This window comes from Micromesistius poutassou, assembly GCF_964030765.1.
Source record: "Micromesistius poutassou genome assembly, chromosome: 4".
NCBI classification, from domain to species: domain Eukaryota; kingdom Metazoa; phylum Chordata; class Actinopteri; order Gadiformes; family Gadidae; genus Micromesistius; species Micromesistius poutassou.
This window is the reverse complement of record NC_140274.1, coordinates 7084529-7100908: the sequence shown is the minus strand read 5'-3', so window position 1 is coordinate 7100908 and position 16380 is coordinate 7084529. Positions and strand designations below refer to the sequence as shown.

The window sequence follows — 16380 nt, the reverse complement described above, 5'->3', positions numbered from 1 at the left end:
TGTACCTTCATGTAAAGTAATGCATCATACTGAGTTGTTACTCTTTCGCGAACCATTCGTTCACCAGTAGTTAAGCTTTATGAATCATTCGTTTACCAGTAGTGAAGCTTTTTGTGTACCTTCATGTAAAGTAATGCATCATACTGAGTTGTTACTCTTTCGCGAACCATTTGTTCACCAGTAGTTAAGCTTTTTGAACCATTCGTTTACCAGTAGCGAAGCACTTTCGGGTTAGTTATAAAACCCCAAACCACTGATGACAATGAGGGATCTACAGCCACTTTAGTTAAAAATGTATACAACATAGGGAAATATATATACATATACTGCGCTCATGACACATAATAACATATAACATAATAACAGGATAATATAGAAAATATTAACAATTTAAAACACAAACAGAAACAAAAAAGGCATTTTAAAATGTAACAAAAAAAGGCACTCTAAAAACAAAACAAAAACCAGCTCTCTTCATCTGACACGGCTGTAGCGATCCATCGCCTCTTCTGGGGTGAGGACTGAAACAAAGAAAATGATAAACATGTATTAACAGTAGTATTTTGTCAGGATGATGGTAGTGCAGTTGGTTAGGGGTTTACTAGTATTAATACTATTCTTGTATTAGGGTTATATAGTGGCAAGTTAGTTCTAAATTACATTCTAGAGTAATGAATGTACAGAGGTATAATAATAATAATTATTAAATTGTAATTTCCAGTAGTATCAAGAGTACTGTGAGTGTACTGTCTATTCAAGTAGTATTATCTGTACTCTTTAACAGTAGGTTATTATAAATCAAATGAGCACAACTAGAGAGTAAAGTGGGAGTACTGTATAGTTTAGACATGTGGTAGAATAAGTGGATTATATTGTTTAGTGTTATTTGAAAGCCATGTTCCTGCTGTAGCTTCATCCATTATGCTGCTTTGAACAGTCAGACGTGTTCAGACGTGGCTTTGATATTATAAGCAGACTTGGGACCAGCTGACCACCTAGCTCGTTAAATAAATGGGTAAGAATTGATCAATTAATCCAGCACCATGAATATAACCATAACCAAAAACTTTTTTATTTTCTACTTAGTAGACTAACTTAAAGTGGCTTAACTGACCTCAATCTAATTTATGTCATTGCTGTTCTAAGTTCCTTCCCATTCCCAAAGCACTTTCCGGTTACGATATCATGTAAAGGTAGATACTTGGTTACTGCAATGTTCAAGTACAAATGGAGTAAATATTACTAGCATCCTCTTGTCTTGGATCCCCTCTAGACACTAGCCTTCAACCAGTTAAGGTGAGCACCCTTATTTTAACATCATAAAACCAGGAAGTAGAAAAGAGGTTTAAAAGTAACACTATTATAGTGTTTTCATAGTGACGTTCATCAGTTATTAATCATTATACTGTGTACAACTACATTTCACAGTCACATGAATCTGAGTATATCTGTTAAGTATGCTTAACATTTAAAATAAAAAATTAATTACCTGCTTCCTCTGCTGCAGTTTGGCTACTGCGCTGTTCGGATTGTTCCCGCTGACTCGATGGCGCTGTAACATTTTGGAGCACAGAAAGAATGGTTGGTGTAAGGGGCTCAAAACCTTATGAAGAATATTGATGAATGCATACAGAGTGACGTTTTTGTTCATTTGAAAATTGTATGGATACCTTAAAAAAATATATATACAGTTAGTTAAGAAATAAGGGTTTTATTCACTTTGGGCAATGACATTATCCATTGTCTTTAATGTTATAATATGTAATAATAATATGTATGATCATATGTCATTTTGATTTATGACAAATCATCATCAATTCATTTGTCATGGTTCCACATGCAGTCCATTGTGTAGAAGACATGTTTGAGAGATTCAGTTGTTAACATTACATACTGTAACTATGGACTAAATTGAAAAGAAAAAAAACAGGGAGAAAGGTATTACCGTAATAGCACTATAACAGTGTAATGTAGCAGTCTTCGGGTTTTTTAGTAGTTAAAAACAACTCCAAAAACTATTCAAAGACGTGGTAACTGACTCGCCTAATTTAACATTAGATACGTGGTTGAACCGTCGGTCTTTTGACCTAGTTAAGAGTTAAACTTTTGTGTTTGACAGATGATTAAAATTTGCTTGCAACGTCGGCTATCTAGCCAGCTAGCAATCCATTGGTTAGTGACAAGGTTAGCTAGCAAGGCCAAAAAATACGTGATAGAACAGACGTGGTACGATGTCAAATTAGCTCATTTTAGGAAGCTAAGCAATGTGACCGAATCATTACACTCTCAATTAATAATGAAATAACTTTAAAGCATGTACTTACATTCTAACATGGCTGTCTCTACATGTGGAAGCTCTTCCGTGGGCTGCCTTTTTCTCTTACTCTTTCGCTGAGTCTCCATTGTCAAGTCCTTCTGCACGACCTCCTTGCCCGTCGACAGAGAGTGGGCGTGTCCGACGCATGGGGTAAAACGATCTGCGTATAACGTGCCCCCTACCCACTGTACACGTCCGTCGACGACAAGGGACGCTCCCGAATTGCATTGTGGGTCCGCATGTGCAAGACAGGAAGACGGTTTGATGCGAAGTTATCATGACCCTGCACGCTGAAGTACTCAGTCTTATTGAGGGAAGACAGACTTTTAAAAAGAAATTAAAATTGATAAAATGGCTCCAAAAGAAGAAGTTACTTAAAGCCAAAATAAAATGCAAACTCTGCAAAAAGAGCATGAAAATGAAGGAAAACGCAAACGTTGACGGACTGCAGTGGTAAGTATTCTTTTTTTGGTACGGTTTTTATCGATGACTTCCTTTGTTTACTGATATGTCATGTTATAAATTCAAGTTCAGTAACATTAATATTTATCATGAAGAAATGTGTTTTCTTCTGTAGGCAGTGCCGACGTAATAAACATAGAGGGAAAACGACGAGGAAGTCAGTGAGGTGCGGGTCACTTTTTGAGAGGAGCAAATTGTCCCTATTCAGCTGGATGAAATACATTTATAGGTAAGGTATGCAGTAGGGCTGTACGGTATGGACTACAATTTATATCACGGTATGATTTGAGGCATATACGGTAATGCCGTATTATATCACGGTATGTTCATTTTATCTTCTAATTTCTATATAAATGTTTCTGAAGGGGTATCATCAGCCAATCAGCGTTCACTCCCTGAGGGACGTAACATAACAGCCAATCAGCGTTCACTCCCTGCAGTCCAGACTAGAGTGAATCGCAGCACTCCCGGAGCTCTATATCTAAATAATATAATTAAGCAATAGATCACGACAGGCTGTGGTATACGGTCATTATACCACAGTTATTGAGTAATTGTAATTGTTGTAATTGAATGTTATTATTGTGTCATGCACACAGTTATGACTTATGCCTTCTTAGGCTTTAAAAACACTTTGAAACTCATCAAATTCACATCGTTTTGGCCAGAGGACCAGCATAATTTCTTAACCGTGCAAACAAAATAATCTTTGACTATGACATGTTCTAGAATTTTTTATTAATTGTCGGTCCTAATGTTTATTTTTCTGTCTTCTACTACTTTATCACAGTATGGAAGGGGGAGATTTGGAGCTACCTGGAGGAGGAGAAAATGGGTCTTCTTCCTTGGCAGATTGCTGCATGACATTGGCCACGAACACCAATAACATTTCATTGAGTTTTGTTGAAACTTCTTTTCTTTGTTAGATTTTTTCAGTGTTCTTCAGAAATGCCTTGTTAAAAGTGCAGCCTTTATTTTTGTTCCATTTTAAAATGCCTTTTTTTGTTTCTGTTTGTGTTTTAAATTGTTAATATTTTCTATATTATCCTGTTATTATGTTATATGTTATTATGTGTCATGAGCGCAGTATATATATATATTTCCCTATGTTGTATACATTTTTAACTAAAGTGGCTGTAGATCCCTCATTGTCATCAACAGTGGTTTGGGGTTTTATAACTAACCCGAAAGTGCTTCGCTACTGGTAAACGAATGGTTCAAAAAGCTTAACTACTGGTGAACGAATGGTTCGCGAAAGAGTAACAACTCAGTATGATGCATTACTTTACATGAAGGTACACAAAAAGCTTCACTACTGGTAAACGAATGATTCAAAAAGCTTAACTACTGGTGAACGAATGGTTCGCGAAAGAGTAACAACTCAGTATGATGCATTACTTTACATGAAGGTACACAAAAAGCTTCACTAATGGTAAACGAATGATTCATGAAGCTTAACTACTGGTGAACGAATGGTTCGCGAAAGAGTAACAACTCAGTATGATGCATTACTTTACATGAAGGTACACAAAAAGCTTCACTACTGGTAAACAAATGATTCATAAAGCTTAACTACTGGTGAACGAATGGTTCGCGAAAGAGTAACAACTCAGTATGATGCATTACTTTACATGAAGGTACACAAAAAGCTTCACTACTGGTAAACGAATGATTCATAAAGCTTAACTACTGGTGAACGAATGGTTCGCGAAAGAGTAACAACTCAGTATGATGTATTACTTTACATGAAGGTACACAAAAAGCTTCACTACTGGTAAACGAATGATTCATAAAGCTTAACTACTGGTGAACGAATGGTTCGCGAAAGAGTAACAACTCAGTATGATGCATTACTTTACATGAAGGTACACAAAAAGCTTCACTACTGGTAAACGAATGATTCATGAAGCTTAACTACTGGTGAACGAATGGTTCGCGAAAGAGTAACAACTCAGTATGATGCATTACTTTACATGAAGGTACACAAAAAGCTTCACTACTGGTAAACGAATGATTCATGAAGCTTAACTACTGGTGAACGAATGGTTCGCGAAAGAGTAACAACTCAGTATGATGCATTACTTTACATGAAGGTACACAAAAAGCTTCACTACTGGTAAACGAATGATTCATGAAGCTTAACTACTGGTGAACGAATGGATCGCGAAAGAGTAACAACTCATCAGTCAGATCCAGCTCTACCAGTCGATCCAGTGTGGGACCCAAGCCAGCCCTCGACAGCGCTTGAAACCAAGGGAGGCAGGTTTAAAGCGTGCCCTGCAGTGGTGGACAATTGCTTTTAAGCCTTCAACATTACTAATGCCACATAATAAACCTTAAATGTGAATATGAATGTATGTATTGTGAATATCTTTATTAAAATATGACAATCATCCCGTCTGTGCCTTGTTAATTTATTAACTAATTGTGAAATCCCAGGAAAATTCAGTTGCTTTCATAATCAATTGGTCAGTTTAGCTATTTCACAGAATGATTCATTAATACAGTATCCCCTAGTCTGTTTACCAGTAACTCCTCAGTAGTTACTGAGTAACTGTCACTTTAGGGCCCCTGGTTGTTCATCATTCGTTACTCAGTAACGAATACAGTAGTCCCCTGGTCTGTTTACCAGTAACTCCTCAGTAGTTACTGAGTAACTGTCACTTCGTCGTTCATCATTCGTTCCTCATTCGTTCCTCATTCGTTCCTCAGTAGTCCCCTGGTCTGTTTACCAGTAACTCCTCAGTAGTTACCGAGTAACTGTCACTTCGTCGTTCATCATTCGTTACTCATTCGTTCCTCATTCGTTACTCATTCGTTCCTCAGTAACTACCTACGTTTCTGTGTACCTTATTGTAAAGTGTTACCCAACAGTCATCTTCAGTTTAAAACTAGTAACGCTAAACACTACTTTCCTTTTTTACCCTGCAAGCTTTCCCATGACGGCGACATGGGTGTCTAACTGCTAGCTGAGCTGTTGTTTAACCAAATAACCAAAGGCCCAGAGCTTCAGTCTCTTCCCCCCTCCCACCCCCTGTGGCCGGCCAGGCTGGAAATAGTTTTATTTAGGCTCAGGCAGGAAGTCACTTAAAGTTACTGCAAGCAAAACAAACCCAAAAGTCAAAACCCACAGCGTTTTGAAATATATCTGACCGACAATGACCCCACCCTTAAACCCCCCGGCCCTGCTTTTTGAACACTCTCATCGACCCAGCTCCCAGCGCCGTACCCCCCCCCCCCCCCCCCCCCCCCGCTCTCTCAAAGGTGACCCATCTGTCCTCATCCAGGCCCAGCTCGTCCCCCATTAGCGCTGATGGAAGCGCGAGGCCTGTGAGCGCGCCTCTCGCCCCCCCCCCCCCCCCCCCGCCCCCGTTACCCCAGGACAGTGATGCATCATCGCGCCGCTGAGCGCCTCCTCATCTGATTACACCTCCTGCTTTTGTGTTGGAACCTTGTTTTGGTTTTGTCGGTGGGACAAGACATCCGAGCACCCCTGTCAGACTCCCCCCGTGCCTGAGTGACACCCCTCCATCGCCGTCGCCCTCCCCCCCCTCCCCACACTCCACACCCCACCCACCCCAAAGCCTTCAGAGACAGAGCTGGGGAGACGCGGTCGAAAGCGTGGCAGGACAGAGGCCGACGCGGTACATTAACCCCGGGAGGTGCTGAGAGGAGTTTGGAGAGCGATACACACACACACACACACACACACACACACACACACACACACACACATAAAGTACTGCTCAGGTGACGCAAGACCCAGAGCTGGATCTCTGCTGCGGGCTCAGGGCCGGGTGACAGAGCGGTGGGGTCTACCAGTGCACTGACAGACGCGGGGTCTGCTGCTGGGTTGGTGTTTTGCGGACTCAACGCAGCGCTGCTTTCCACGCTCTTACAGCGGGTTGGCTTGTTATGGTGTGTTCTTTGTGTCCACGTGGCTGCTAATGCTTGTGTGTTATGTGTTTCAGTTAAACCTCCATCGACGCTGCCTCCGTGTCGGCCCGCTGTGTTATTCAGCAGCGCTGGCTGGTGATTTAAGCACAATGCTGAAACAGACGGTGGTGGTGAGGAAGCTTCTGTCACGCCAGACGTTTTGCGTGTGTGTGTGCGCGTGTCAGAGACACTTTGACTGCGCGTGCCGTCGTGGTAAGATGACACACGTGTTATTTACACAGTGCTGTGGTTCGTCTGAGAGTGCACTGGAAGCAGTGCATTTCTTTATTTGTTATCAAGATTTATTAACTGCATTATTATGCTTCATTCATGAAGATACAGTGAGTTAGACAGGAAGGTATGGGAGATAGCGGGGGGACGCGCAGCAAAGGAACACGGGCAGGATGCAAACCCGGGAATCGAACCTCGCCGCCATGAGGACCGAGCCTTAATGGCCCGCTATGAGAGAGAGAGAGAGGGGAGGACACACAGCACAGGACCAAGGGCAGGAATCAAACCCGGGTCACTACCATGAGGACCGAGCCTTAATGGCCCGTTATGGGAGAGGGAGAGGGGAGGACATGCAGCAAAGGTCCACGGGCAGGAATCAAACCCGGGTCTCCGCCGTGATGACCGAGCCTTCCACACACTGGAAGCAGTGCGTTTGGTGGAATTGCGCACTTCCAAGACGCCTTATAAATATGCAGAGATATTATGTAAGGACGCCCTGACACTAGCTACAGGCGATGAGCCCCCACAAAGGCGCCTATAGATATTTTCCACGGAACTCGGGCATGAAAAGACATGCAGACGCATGCATGCTCAACGTTAAGCTTCCATGATCCACGGCCGTGGCGAACCGAACGTGCATCGACACTTTGACTCCAGAGGTGTTATTTTTCCCTACGACGTGACGTGAAGCCATGAAACGATTGACCCCGTCACCGAGATGTGGATCGGGTGCCAGCGACCACATCCCGCCTCTCCTCTTACCCGGGATTACTTACATGCATGGTTTTAGCCCCGCGGATTTGCAGCTGGGAGGAGGAGGTTGATATGGACCGGGGGATGGGGGTGGGGGGGGGGGTGGGGGGTGATGTCGGGGTGGGATTAGGATTGGGTGTTGCCTCCTCTGCAACAATGTCATCCAATAGTCCGGCGGCCATTAGGGCACGTTGCTCAACATGGAGTGCATGGAGCTCAGAGGTCACGGCGCTCAGAGGTCACGGCGAACGCGGCGAACGCGGCGTGACCCGGCGCGGTGGACCCTCGGGGCCGGGGGGCCATTAGATAAATCTCTTTCATGCGTGATGGAGGGCGGTACGGCGGCGCCGCTGGGGGATCAATAGGAGTGTGTCCCGACCCCGTGGCGTTCATGAGGTGGCTCTTCTCCAGAGACGGACGTGGCGCTCACGTCTTCCTGGTCGCTGGGGGGCAGGGGGGGGGGGGGGGGGGGGCGGACGTTGTAAGGCGATACGGTCGTATTCCTAGACTGCCGTTCCTTTTCAATCAAGTCGTCCAAACGGCAGCAGAGACAGCAAAGTAAGCAACCCCCCCCCCCCACCCCACCCCTCCCCTCCTCTCCAGGAATAGTCACCAGCTGGGGTCAAAGGTCGGAGCCCTCCCTGGCAGGGAGGTGGAAGGTAGTGAAACGTAGCACTCTGTCCATCTGCAGGCTGGAATCAAACCGGGGACTCGGGTTACCGCTCCGCGTGTCGTCACCCACCCACCCCTGCCTCACCCCCACCTCTCCCCTACCCCCCTCTCTCTCTCTCTCTCTCTCTCTCTCTCTCCCCCGGACTCTATTGTCCCGACACGGCGGCTGTGTTTACCGGGCTCGCCCAGAGCGTGTGGTGGTGGGCGGGGGTTGCGGATCTGTCAATCATGTTTTACAGCGCTCCTCCCGGCCTTGACTCTGTCATCTCCGTCATCTCCATCATCTCCATCATCTCCGTCATCTCCGTCCCACTGAGCTAAATCGGCCGCTCAGCGAGCCGCTGTTAAACGTTACGGATCATGCGCACGATTACGGTCAGTTCTGTGTTTTTTTTTCTGCATACATTAGCCTACCTGTGTGTCAGCAGACCCATATCTGCTGCTGTGGCCCCCGCCTGAGGAGGGATGGGCCGGGGTTGGAGGGGGGACGGGGGGGTAGAGGGGTGGGGGGGGGTGTAGCGAGAGGACTGGGTCACCTCCCCTTCCCATCGTATATCTTTACCCCGCGTTGCCGCCGGGTCCATAACGAAGCTCTGTGACCCCCCCGCCCCCCCCCCGCTCCGTCATCCCGGCCTGTCTCAGGGAGGGCTCCCCGGGCGGGATTTATACCCCCTCGGGACCGCCACGCCGCCGGCCCTCAATCCTTCATTGCTGCGTGACACCCTGTTCGACAGGGGGGGGGGGGCGTGTTGGCTACGAGGGTGACTCGAAGCCAAATGCTTCCGGGTTCAATCCCCGATGTCCAGAGTCTGCATGTAGAGATCCTTGAGCAAGGCACCTACCCTAGCGGCTCATTGACGACACCTATCTACAAACAATAACTCTTGGGCTGAAAGAGTCTAGATAAACTACATAGTAAAGTTGTTGTTTATTTCAGAGGGAATCCATTCTCCCGGTTAAACTGGGAATGGATTTCCGTTTCCTGGGGAACAGCCTGGAAACATGTCTGTTGATGCTGCTGTTTGTGTAGCTCTCTCTCTCATTCCAGGGAGCTCTCTGGTATGGTTTCTGCATTATGGAACGGTGGTCTGTGGTGGGCGTACAGGCGCTTGGAGTTTTGGAAACAGCGCCGCTGATAAAAACCCAGATTGTCTGCGTCGGTGAGGCACAGGACGCAGCAGGAAGCAGAGAAGATAAAATCATGTTATAAATGTATGATTTATCTGTGGATGACAGGGCTGTATAGAGGCTGCTTCAGAGCCAGTAGTAGAGTGATCTAGAGTCCTGGATGCACAGGGTTGAGTTTAAGGCTCCTCCTACTTTGCTAGAAGAAATATTTGAATTGAAGTTCTCTTTGTTCTAATTTAAGCGCCACAAATACCCAATAATAATCCACATTTCTTTGGAGAATCGTTTGCAAGTCCCCTGAATATGAAACAAAACCAATGTTTCCACTGCTAAACAAACTAAACTAAACACACTTATACAATGTTGTAAATATAAAAAGGTTAATTAATAATTGTTCAGCATTGTTTTCAACGTTTTACAGAGTTTTCAACAGGGTCGATTATGGAGGCTGGGCTGCAAAGAAAAAGTAATTAAACTCATTTTAAAAAGTCACCAGGTAGCATCTTCTGTGAGTCATGGAGCCCATTCTGGTTTGTTATTTGTCTCTGACTAAGAACGATTACCGAGCCACCACTTGCCTCCTCATAGTTCTCCGAACTTTGTGTTCTTCATCAAAAATCGTTGTGTTCTTCAAAAAGAACACGACAACCCTCCAAATATTGCAGTATATTTCTCAAAGCGGTGGCACATAGGATGACTGAGGGCCAGGAAGGGAGCGCGGACGGGAGGGGGGGGGTTTATGTGTTTATCTCCATCCGCATCTCAAACACTACAAATATAACTTTGAGTGAGTCATTCATTACCACCACCCCCCCCCCCCCCCCCAACCTACCCACCTCCATAAATCTTCCCTGGCCTTTATTAACTTTGTCCGCCCTCACATGCGCACGGAGGAGTCAGACAAGACATGTAGCATTCCGCGGAAGCTAGCTGGGACGCTGCGGCTTAAACAGGGAGGTCGCCCACCCCCTCCCACCCGCCCACCCCCCCACCCCCCCACCCCCCTCCCTTTGGCGTTCTGCTGTCGTCACGCGGCGTGCGGCGCTCTGGTCCGCAGGCACATATCCATTATCTATTCTCAGTGGGCTGAGCATATTGCAGCCTGTGATTAGGCAAACAAAGTGAAGATGTGGGTGGGAGCCAGAGGTGCAGACAGGGGTGTTGTTAGGCAGGAAAATATAGCTTTAGTTACAGCAGAAATGTGGATCTTCCTCTGTACGTTGTGTACTTTCTGTGGCGACCTGGGGACTGTCAGAGCTGTTGACCCGGCAGCCGGAAGCAGAAACTTCTTGTCTTTCTCTTTGGGTTCCCCGGAGTAAATGGGAGAGGCCAACGTTTGTATTTTTGTCTTCTTTCTCTGCTGCTCACCACAGTGGTTATGCCATGAAAAGTGTAACAAATATGAAAATGACTTCAACTTTACCTCTTTTCTCAACCGAAATTTAAGACTTTATGCTTACCTAACACTTAACCCCATTTATAGAGATATAAATGATGCCTTTTGTATTTAGAAAATGAATTGGTGTGTTGAAGTTTTAAAGCTTTCATGAATTCCTGAGGACACTGAGGACAGCATGTCATTTGACACCTTGCGTTCCATTGCTTTCACAGGGAAAACAATGTGTCCTCACACACGCACACACAACTACAAACACACACACACACCCCCACCCACATACATACACATATATACAGACAGACACACACACACACACACACACACACACACACACAGACACACACACACACACACACACACACACACACACACACACACACACACACACACCCACACACACACAGACACACCCACACACAGACACAGACACACCCACACAGACACATACACACAAACACACATACAGACACACACAGGTACACACATACAGACACACACACACACACACACACACACAAAAAAACTAACTCGCCCACACAGATACACACAAACATGCACACACAGCCACACACCAATACACCCACATACAGACACACACACACACACACACAATGGAGCAGGTGAGTGCTCACTGATTTCACTGGTCATACTCATGTGACTCTCCTTCAGGTTTGTCTCTAGTATTCTATTAAGTGGAGGAGGACACTGAGGTAATACCAGATACCAGCATGTTTACGGACTCTGTGTGACCGGCAAACACGGTTTAATGTTTGATCGGAGCCGCTTGTGAAGTCTTTGTTCATGGGGATGGAATGTGGGAATCAGACCAGCGGGTTCGTGGGGCGGCTGCATGCCAGCCCTCAGGAGGAAGTGAAAGGGTGAAACATGCCACTACATTTCTACGTTTCATTATGAGAGATCTGCTGACACTTCTTCTTCTTAAATACATCAATTACAGTTCAGGACGCACATCCAGACAGGGCAGGGTCGGAGGGCAGGGCCGGTGTGTATGAGCGTTGCTGTTGCGTTTGGGTCAAAGACCATTAACTTAACGTGACTACCAATACTGCAAAGTCAGATATTGTTTGCACCTTGAGTTTTCTTCCAACATCCTCCTTCAAATCCTCAAGATTGCAAGCATCTTAAATGACTACCACGGTATCTATGAGCAAGGCACCGGATGTCCGACCACCCACATGCAAAGCTGTTAAAGGAAGTGGAGACACATTCAAGGACGAATGAAACAAGAGCATCTTGTAAAGCTGCAATGTCAAAGTAAAAGTCAGATCCGTAAATCTGTCTTTTCGCTAACAGCAGGGTGGCAAAGTACATATATGGCGATATAAAATATTGCATTAGTATTAGTGTCACTCCACTGAGATTGGGCAGATATGTGACAATCGGCAGTTGAAGCTGGAGACATTTATCCTTTTCCCCAGCAATGGTTTTAGGGTCTTGTGTTGCTGTGATTGCCTTGTGCTCTAATCAACGGCGGTAAACTATAGAGTTTGAGATTTAATGTAAACAAAGTAAACACTGCTGTAGAGTACAAAAACAAAAAGCCATGTTTACATCCAATGTAAGCTAACAGATGACACCCGGCTCTCTGCTCGGCCCCCTCCTATAGGAGGGCTCCAGCCAAACGACATTCCCCGGGGCGGCTTTACAGCGGAGGACTCAGCTGTGGTAAACAGACACTGTCCTGCAATAACAGCTCCTCAGTGTACTCTGTGTTTACAGAGAAAACACACAGGGACCTCCCCACATACACACACACACACACACACACACACACACACACACACGTCTTCTCTCCAGGCCCAGTGAGGGCGTGGTGGGCAGACACCATGTCAGAGAGGAGAGACCAGAGTATGCAGCTAATGCAGACCATGTGGCTGTACCCTGAACGTCCCGGGATCAGAGGAGGGAGGGAGGGAGGGAATGGTTGGATGAAGGGAGGAGATAGGGAGGGATGGATGAATTAAGGGAGGGAGGGATGGTTGAATGAGGGAAGGAGGGAGAGAGATATGGAGGGAGAGAGGTAGGAGGGATGGTTGGATGAATGGTAGGAGGTAGGGAGGGATGGATGAAGGGAGGTAGGGAGGAGGGAGGGAGGGAAGGTAGCAGGAGGCGATGGATGGATGGATGGATGTTGGATGAAGGAGAGCAGCTAGATGGAGGGATGGATGGAGGTTTTTTTTGGAGTGATGTGGCGTCAGCAAACATGGGCAGCCTGGCCTGACAGCCAGTCTGACAACCAACCCTGATTCACCCGTCTGATACACATGCACACTCACACACTCCCACACGGCCCACATTCAAATGTAGAAACACACACACACACACACACACACACACACACATACATACATACAAATGCCTGCACGCACACAACCATGTCATAATACAGACACATAATCACACACACACACACACACACACACGCACACACACACACACACACACACACACACACACACACACACACACACACACACACACACACGCACACACACACGCACACACACACACACACACACACATGCGGTCCCCACCCAAAGCCGATAAAAACCCAGGGATTTCAGGGACAGTCCTCCGGGCTGTCGGACCGTCTGTGGCCGTCTGCGCTGCACGGGACCCAGGAATGTGGAGGAGAACAGAGACTCGACAGTAGATCTTCTCTGGTGCTCCAGAGCAGCACGGATGCCAACAAACAGACAGCATGGTGATTTGCTGTTGTGGAACTGGTTTCCAGTACCGTCGTGTTATAATTGTGGCCGGCGGTATTCTTCCAGTGGAACAGACAGACAGACTGTATCCAGGCTGTACCTTATGCCTCTTTTCTGTCTGAAATTCTTGCCCCTGAAAAAGGACACACAAGGGGTTTCATAGAGCGCTACCGCGGGGATTAAATGCCTAAAAAGCGCTCGTCAACCTATTAATCCTAATCCCGACCGCTGCGCCGGCCCACAGACTGAAATTAAGAGCGCCACTCTGCCTGTGTTTCCTTTCTGTACAGCTGGTTATGATGTCACAGACGCTTCAACTCTGTCTCCATCAAGAAGACATCAAGTGTTTCTTAACGCTCCCAAAACCACCCCCATAGAAAGCTGCCACAGACCCAACGCGTCCCCACATAGTGTCTAGCAGCACATGGCCGCGTCCTTAAACACAAACAGAGACAGGCTGCATCGGCTCCCACATGTGTTCAAATATGGATTGGTTGTGAATAATTAACATGCACTAGGGTCTGTTTTGCTGTCTCGCTAAGAATGGACTGGTGTCTGCCTCTAAATCTCAGTGTCTGGAGATCGATTTAAGGAGCTTTGAAGGCAGTTTGAGGGGGTTTGGGATTCAAGGACAGCAGCGAGAATAGTGTGATTTTAAAAAGTAACAACAAGAACTGAAATAGCACATGCCCACATACTTCCACACATATACTGTACACACACACCCCAACACACACACACACACACACACACACACACACACACACACACACACACACACACACACACTAACACATGCAGTTAAGATGTAGTTTGACAGCTCTTAGCTCTCTTGGATCCTCAGAGATGAGCTATTTTAGACATTAAATATAATATCTCGACACTAATATCTCTTAGAATCTAAGAGCCATAAATCGACGTGTGTGTGTGTGTGTGTGTGTGTGTTTGTGTGTGTGTGTGTGTGTGTGTGTGTGTGTGTGTGTGTGTGTGTTCTTGTGGTGTTGGCTCTGAGCAGCGCTGGCGCCAGCCTTGGCCTCATGGCCACGGATCCAGATGTGCTCTCAATCTCTTCTCCTCCTCTTCCTCCTCCTCCCCCTGCCTCCTCTTCCACTCCTCTTACCTTTCCTCCTTCCTCTTCTGCCTCCCAGCTGTTCCCTCCTCCTCTGCCTCCTCTCCTCCTCCTCCTCCTCCTCCTTCTCCTCCTCTGCCTCCAAGCTTCTCCCTCCTCCCTCCTCATCTCCCTCCTCTTCCTTTCCTCCTCCTCCTCCTCCTCCACTTCCCAGCTCCTCCTCCTCCGCCTCCTCCTCCTCCTCTCCCTCGTCGTCCTCCTCTTCCTCTCCTTCTTCCTTCTCTGCCTCCCAGTTTCTCCGTCCTCCTCTTCTCCTCCTCCTCCTCTTCCTCCTCTCCTCCTCTTCCTCCTCTTCCTCCTCCTCCTTCTCCTCCTCTTCCTCCTCTCCTCCTCTTCCTCTTCCTCTCCTCCTTCTCCTCCTCTTCCCAGCTCTTCCTCCTCCAGTAAGTCGAGTAGAGGAGAGAGAGAGAGAGGAACCTGCTGGAAGGGAATCTAAAACATGACCTCACCCTACGCCAGAGTGATGCAACGCTCCGCCAATCACAGCGGTCCGGGGCTTTCATAATTCATAGCGCCTTAAGCTAATCCGACGACTCTCTTTCACCGCGCATATGTTTCATTAATACACGGGTGCCATTGGCAGTGGAAAGTTGTCCCCATCTGTGGATGGGAGGGGTCTCTCTTTTGTTTGCATCGGTGCCCCGGCCAGCCCAGCCCAGCCCTGCCCGCCCAGCCCGGCCCAGCCCAGCGCGGGGCAGCCAGCTCTTCCGTACAGTAGTCCATCCAAGCCAGCGGCCTCTGCCCGGATCTGCTGCTCTACGCTCTATCAAAACCAATGCCAAAGCCTTCTCCATTACGTTAACTCTCTCCCCTGTTGTCGGGGGGGCAGAATACGGCTGATTTACATACGCAATTAGTGATGCTGAGGGGGCAGGTTTCAGTCTGCCCATTGTATTCACGGTCCAGAACAGTAATGCAATTAGAGCCAATTGTTTAAGCATGGCCGCCCGATTCAATTACTCATGTGCAACTGACAATTACTGTCTGGCTGTTTAGGAGGCACGCCTAATTAATGACATCAGGATAGGGTGCCATCCGAGCCACCGGCACGCGGCGCCCAGCGCAGGCGATTGTTCCCTCCCCCCCGTGTTTGAATAATACAAAATGGCCGTGCTTGGAAGACATTCATCTTCGTGTTTACACATGCGGGAATTAGCGCGCTTTGTTTTATAAATTGCCACGGTGATGAACGAAACGCCGTCTTTTGACTTCATCCGTCACCTCGTAGCTTCTGCATGAATGTGACTTAAAGCCGAGTCAGAAATAGAAACTGCAAATCAGTGGGAATGAGGCATCTCTCCCATGAACCTCAGGGCCTTCATCCTCGCTTTCTTCTCGGAGTTTAACGCCGTGACACGCTCGTAAAAAGCTCTGCCCGAAATGGCAAAAGAAAAGTCCTGGTTTAACAACCGGGCGATAAAAGAGGAAATAAAGAATGCGAAATTATTATAAGCGGCGAAACTCGTAAAAGCCACTGGGGCTGAGCTCAGCGTCTTTCCTTTGCTTTGTGTTTCTCTTCCACTTCACACTCATAATACATTCACATGAAGCCTGCAGCCCCGGAGAAACACATCCAAAGGCATAGGGACACTCTTCTGGAATATTGTTATTCATTACTTTTAAA

The 16380-nt window shown here is 46.8% G+C and overlaps 1 long non-coding RNA gene across 1 annotated transcript; it reads right to left on the bottom strand.

Annotated features, from left to right (window-relative positions):
- Nucleotides 1–208: 208 nt before the first annotated feature.
- On the bottom strand, nt 209–2471 carry LOC311342206. The gene is made up of 3 exons (XR_014633391.1): nt 2325–2471; nt 1490–1552; nt 209–521 (listed from the first exon to the last, which is right to left on the bottom strand). It is a non-coding gene; the product is annotated as an uncharacterized lncRNA (long non-coding RNA).
- Between the last annotated feature and the right edge of the window lie 13909 nt (nt 2472–16380).